Source organism: Sander lucioperca, chromosome 8 (genome assembly GCF_008315115.2).
Source record: "Sander lucioperca isolate FBNREF2018 chromosome 8, SLUC_FBN_1.2, whole genome shotgun sequence".
In the NCBI taxonomy this organism is placed as follows: domain Eukaryota; kingdom Metazoa; phylum Chordata; class Actinopteri; order Perciformes; family Percidae; genus Sander; species Sander lucioperca.
Window position 1 is genome coordinate 22501 of NC_050180.1, and position 6884 is coordinate 29384.

General features: G+C 38.2%; 1 long non-coding RNA gene across 1 annotated transcript in view; it reads left to right on the plus strand.

Moving 5' to 3' along the window:
- The window catches only part of LOC116067639, a 1103-nt gene extending 942 nt beyond the window's left edge, over positions 1-161 (plus strand). Inside the window, exon 5 of the long non-coding RNA XR_004109275.2 lies at positions 12-161. This is a non-coding gene — a long non-coding RNA (uncharacterized LOC116067639). The remainder of the gene's footprint in view (positions 1-11) is intronic.
- Positions 162-6884: the final 6723 nt, after the last annotated feature.

Consider the following 6884-nt stretch of genomic DNA (forward strand, 5'->3'; position numbering starts at 1 on the left):
CTCCCTTTTAGGAACTCGGCCTCCAACTCTTCTAAAAACAATGCACCATTTGTTGAATGTAGAATTCATGATTTCTAATCAACAGAAAGAGTCAGTGATCTGATGAATGTAAAGGAAATATGAGTGCAAATAAAGTAGAGTAGCTGCTCTATGAGACTGTCTTTGGCTGAATATTTATCATTTCTACTGACCTTGCTCTGAGGGGTATTCAGGGCCTTGAAAGTGTTCTTATCTTCTTCATCCAAACATTGTCATGAATTTTCTTTCATTGTGGATTTGTCTTTGTGATATAGTTTTTGTCAGTAAACTGACAAACTAGCAATTGGGTTTTCTAAATACATATTCCAGTATTTAACCTAAAATGATTTACTGTGATTGCACACTGATAATCTTCCTTCAATCTCTTATGCTTCTGCAAAGCAGTGGCTGCACCAGCTATGACGTAGCTGCGTCATAATAATAGGGGCACATACTATTACTGCAGAGCTATAGGCTGAGTTGATCAAGAATACAGAGATTAATATGGTCAATCAATAAACTTGTGTTATATTGTAGAAAAAAACTGACTTTGGTGAAAAGTCTGCAGACAACTCTAAGCCTCCTAATAGTCACTTTGGGGAATACAGGCTGAGTGTGAGTGACCAAATGTATATTAAATTGCTAAAGCTAAACTGGATTAATAGCTTAAATGTGTAAGAAGTTGAAGTATAGTCAGAATAACTGGAAAAGTGGGAATGGTTTAAATTAGTATAAATTTCATTATAGCACCACTAATGTAAAAAAGATGTAGAATGATTAAGGTTTTCTGAAAAGATAACACTCAACTGAATTGTTAGCTTTAAAAGTTGAATAATGCCAAACGATGTAGAACATTGTGAGGGCTCAACTTATTTTCTAATTGAAATTATGAATAACTATAGAAGACTTACAAATGCTGTGAGAAACATAGATTAAAATGCAGAAATATTAAACAAATTGTTTGAAAAATCTCAAATGCACTGTACTGTACAAGTTGGAAATTGAAATGTAAAATTGTCAGTTGGAAGCTGAACTGCATTACCTTAATAATTGAAGAGCTGAAATACATTTCTAGAAACGCTGGAAGCTGAACTGTAATACTGTCAAAGATGGAAGCTGTAATTAATTACCTGAAAAGGTTGAAAGAAAATATATTTTATATTATCATCAGAAATATACACTGCATATAATGAAAATTCATCTATCTAAAGAGCTGAGAGGTGAAAGGGGGCTAAATGACTTTACTTTGAAATACAATAATTACAAGCATGTTCAACAAACATAGTATAACATGATATTAAGACATGGAAATGCCTAAATATGGATTGTTAGTTTATATGTGATCTGAAGTTTACTGAAACAATGAAAGTCTGAGGTCTTTAAAGTAACTTTTATATTGAGTAATAATGTCGGAGTCTGACCATCAAACACTATGTTCTGCTGTTATAATCAACATTAACAACAGTCCTGACATTATGTACATGAAAACAATTCCATGATCTGGAAAATGGAAAGGTAATGAAATCATGTTTGTTCTTTGTAAGACATCGTGAAATAATTAATAAATATGACGCAGACAGGTGACCTCATTACAAATGTATTTTATACAATTTCATTACTGTTTTGACAGACAATAGTTGTGTAAGCAGTATCACTTCACTGCACTATGATTACAGAAAAAATATATGATTGTTCAAAACATCAAACACTGATAATGCTTTAGTTTTAAAATCTAATCCATACATATAAATACATATCAATACATACAAAATATGAATAAATAGTTCTTAATATTTATAATATACAGCAGCATGGAAAAATTGTCTGTCAAAAATATCTAAAAAAGTTCAGTTGGGTAGGGATGACTACTGAATTGAACTTAGACTGACCTATATTATATTGAGTTAATTACAGTTTTTTTCAGTCGCTAACAAGCATTTGTCCAAACAGTTGTCATATTTTCAAAACTCTAAACACAATTAGCACAGCATCAGACTTTTTTGGCCATACAATTCACATATTTCATGTCTTTTTCACACAATATGCAGTCAGTGAACACATTTCCACAACGTTTACATTTTCTTAACAGACAAGCTATACCTCCCAACAAAATGATGGATTGTTTGTGTAGTATTTACGAATGTTAACACACAACATCCCACAATTATAGCAAAAACAATTATCCAAACCTTAGATACAGTATAAAAGCATCTGCTTCTGCAATGATATTAGTTCAAAAACAACATATCTCAGCTGAAAATAAAAAAAAAGACAATTGAAAAATTGACACACAGCTGATTTATGTTGGGTAAAGTGGGCCAACCACAGCTGATTCCAGTCTGGCTTTGACTCAGTGGCAGGGGTTGTTTCTTTCAATCACTATAAAAGAAGGACTTTGAGGAGTGATGTTTTCGGAAACAGAAACAGAAAAATACAAACACTGTAATGTCTGGACGAAGAAGAGGAAGAGGAAGAGCAAGGGGCCCATGGAGAAGACCAGGCCCAGTGAGAGATGGAGGGAGAGGTGCAGAAGCAGTGAGAGATGCAGAAGGAGGTGCAGGAGCAGGGAGAGGAGCAGTGAGAGGAGCAGTGAGAGGAGAGGTGAGAGGAGCAGGGAGAGGAGCAGTGAGAGGAGCAGTGAGAGGAGCAGGGAGAGGAGCAGTGAGAGGAGCAGGGAGAGGAGCAGTAAGAGGAGCAGGGAGAGGAGCAGTGAGAGGAGCAGGGAGAGGAGCAGGGAGAGGAGCAGTAAGAGGAGCAGTGAGAGGAGAGGTGAGAGGAGCAGTGAGAGGAGCAGGGAGAGGAGCGGTGAGAGGAGCAGGGAGAGGAGCAGTGAGAGGAGCAGGGAGAGGAGCAGTGAGAGGAGCAGGGAGAGGAGCAGGGAGAGGAGCAGGGAGAGGAGCAGTGAGAGGAGCAGTAAGAGGAGCAGTGAGAGGAGCAGGGAGAGGAGCGGTGAGAGGAGCAGGGAGAGGAGCAGTGAGAGGAGCAGTAAGAGGAGCAGTGAGAGGAGCAGTGAGAGGAGCAGGGCTGGGGAGAAGGCAAGGTAGAGGTGTAAGAATGCGTGGTGGCATTCCAAGGGCTGCAAGAACAGTAGTCAGTGATGAATTTCGTGCCACTATCATTGACCATGTAATCAACCACGGTCTTTCACTAAGAGAGGCTGGTGAAAGAGTGCAACCCAAGTTGAGGCGGTTGCCTCCATTATACGCATCTTTCAACAAACCAACAGGTAAGTATTGCATTTTACATGGATTGTTTCTATTCTCACTTGACATGTCAATAAGGTCATACAGTAATGCATATGTTGAATTTCTTTTGTCCCTCTAAAGAATGCAACGTCTTCCACCCTCTGGGGGAAGAGGAAAGCTCCTCAATAATGATCAAGAGCTTGCCATTGTAGAAATGGTTGTTGCAAATAATGCAATAAAACAGTGAAATTCAAGCTGGAATTGTGGATGACCATGAGATATTTAACAATATCGAAAGCATCAGCCTCACAACCATTACGCAGACACTGTCTAAACACAGAGTGCGGATGAAGCAGCTCTACACTGTTCCCTTTGAGAGGAACAGTGAGAGAGTCAAGGAGCTACGACGACAATATGTCCAGGTATAGTGTATATTCAACTCAATGTCCAGTTCTATAAGCTTTGCACTTTGCAAGTAGATAACCTACACAGTAATGGGTTACAGTACAGTATGATATACAATAATGACATGATATACATAAACTTTGTTTCAGAGAGTTATGGAATTGGAGGCCAACCAGGCCCCTCATGAATTCATTTACATAGATGAGGCAGGATTCAATCTGTCCAAAAGGCGTCAACGTGGACGAAATATAATTGGAAAGAGGGCCACAGTTGATGTGCCAGGACAGAGAGGGGCAAACATTACCATGTGTGCAGCAATTGCAAATGCAGGATTACTCCTTCACAAATGTCAGGTTGGACCCTATAATATCGAGCGCCTCCTCGCCTTTCTCAAAGATCTCCACCAGCGCCTGGTACCAGAGCAGGATCAGGAGGGTGAAAACATGAGGACCTTTGTAATTTCCTGGGACAATGTTGCTTTCCACCATTCGCAAGCAATAACATCATGGTTTGAAGACCACCCAAGACTGGTAAGTCTCTTCCTTCCATCATATTCACCTTTCCTCAACCCCATAGAGGAGTTCTTTTCTGCATGGAGGTGGAAGGTTTATGACCATCAGCCACATGACCAGATGTCCCTCCTTGAAGCCATGGATGCTGGATGCAGGGATATCACAGTTCATGATTGCCAGGGTGGATCCGACATGCCAAGCGGTTTTATCCCAGGTGTATCGCCTTGGTGATATCAGATGTGATGTTGATGAAAACATGTGGCCTAACCCTGAAGATCACAGGGATTAGATTCAGTCATTTTGTGCTTTTTTGTTCCCCCTTTTTTATCTGGGCTTATTGCTGGCTGTTTTTTTTTTACGGAATGCTCTTGTGTTTCGTGGATATTTTGTTCACTGTAAGCATTACTGTAAAACTTTTTTCTGTTCTATTACTGTATACTGTGTTTCTACTGTACTTCCTTTAGTAAACAGTAAGGAAAAAAAAACTGTTTACTGAAATGTGTTTGAATGTGAACATTATTGTACATGTGGACATACAGTTCCCAACCAAGAAAGTTAGTGTAAAAGGTGGATTGCATGTTTTGCATGCAAATACCTGAAACATAAGTCTATGCAGTTTTTATAATGTCAACAATAGCCAGTATTTTGAAACCTGGTGTACTTTGATTGACTGCATGTACCTTGTGAAGTGAAAACAAGTGTTATTCTTTGACAGAATAATTTCATTTTGAGTCAGATTTCCAGTGTTTTGGTAAAGTCAGTGTGTGCAGAGAAACATGTCTTCTGTCTTGAAATGGAGAGTTAGTATATATTTAACAAAATGTGTTTTTGAGAAGAAAATTATCCATTTGGCCAATTGTGTTTTGTAGATGTCAGTCTGTGTTAAGAGTTTAGAAAAAGTATCCGAAGTATGGGTAAGCGCTTGTTAGCAATTGAAAAAAACTGTAAATAGATTAGCTTTTGTTGGCTCTTCTGCTCAAGACAATGCCTCAACCTGTATTTTTGTTGTAGGAGACATGAATGCTGACATTTCTGATGCAAACTCTCTGTTTGCTAATCACCTAATGCATTTTTGCACAAACACTGGTTTAATACTGTCAAGCAAGGTGCTTTTGCTTATTAATAGTTATACTTACATCAGTGAGGCATGACATACTACCTCGTGGTTAGATCACTGTGTATGTACAACTGATGCACATGCTCTTTGGATGCTATGGAGATTCATTATGATTTTGCCATTGCCGATCATGTACCGTTTTCTCTGTCTCTAAATGTTAAGAAGTTAGCCCATAGACACTGGGGAGAAGTTATTATATAGAGGTAGTAGTATTTGATGAGTACATGTAGTTATTGTGAGGTAGTGTGTAGTATTTGATGAGTACATGTAGTTATTGTGAGGTAGTGTGTAGTATTTGAGTACATGTAGTTATTGTGAGGTAGTGTGTAGTATTTGATGAGTACATGTAGTTATTGTGAGGTAGTGTGTAGTATTTGATGAGTACATGTAGTTATTGTGAGGTAGTGTGTAGTATTTGATGAGTACATGTAGTTATTGTGAGGTAGTGTGTAGTATTTGATGAGTACATGAGGCGAGGAAAACACGGCACCAAGAAACACAGAGACTACAAAATAAAACAGGAAACTGAAACATGAACATTGTACAACATCTGAAATCCTCCTCCTGCTGCCTTGATATTCTACCAACGGGCCTTTTCAAAAATGTTTTGAATTGTTTGGTTTCAGATCTTCTACAGGACTTCCTGAGCTTTCTCTAAACAGTCCCTCAAGAAAAACGTGATTATGCGATCGCATAATTCAATGCATAATCAGCCAAAGTCTGCATATTTATGCGGGGGCCGCATTTTAAAGGCCCCCTGAATAAAGAACACAACACATCAGTTTTAAGAATAAAATGAATTATTAATAGTTATTATGAAGTGGTATTACAGTTGCATTTTCCTCTTGTATCACAGAAAGGTCAGACAAAATATACACTTTTATTTTCTATCTGGACATTTTGGATAAAAAGATCATCACCACTCATGTCTGGTAGGTTTACCTTTGGACGGAGTCAGGCTAGCTGTTTCCAGTCTTCATGCTAAGCTAGGCTAGCTTTTTCCCACTGTTTCCAGTCTTTATGCTAAGCTAAGCTAACGCCTGCTCGAGGGAACTTAATATTTAGCGTACACACATGAGAGTTGTATCGATCTGAACAATAACTCTCAGAGATAAATCTAATTATTGTGTTAATATTTCATCAGATGAGTGGGCGCTGTTTATAACAGATAATATTCAGTAAACTAAAATGGAAAAGATGTGTGAGTATTGAAATCTTTTCTGTATTTCATTTTGTGTTATTTACTGTAGATTAAAAGTCCAATTACTGATTTGTATTTGTCCAGCTCAGTGAGCCAGTTTCTGTCTAATTTTAAACCCAAATGTGAACTGTTCCCTAACTCTTCAGATAATAAACAAGTGAAAGTGAGTCATCTGTCAGCAGAGAGCTGTTTCTGTCTGCTGAACAAACTGAAAGAGAATCAATGATAGAGATTATAGATGAGCTGTAGAGGCATCATGATGGTGGGTTAGAGTTACACACACAGGTTCTTGGAGCACACGAAAGAAGCCTGGTAGGTACAAGGCCTGTCGTTCCAGTTCTTTCCTGTAGAGAGAGTTTCCAACCAATGAATTACATTTAATGTCAAACTTTTATAATTGAGACTGCAACATACGACAAGATGTTTTAAATGTTATATTTACCTCC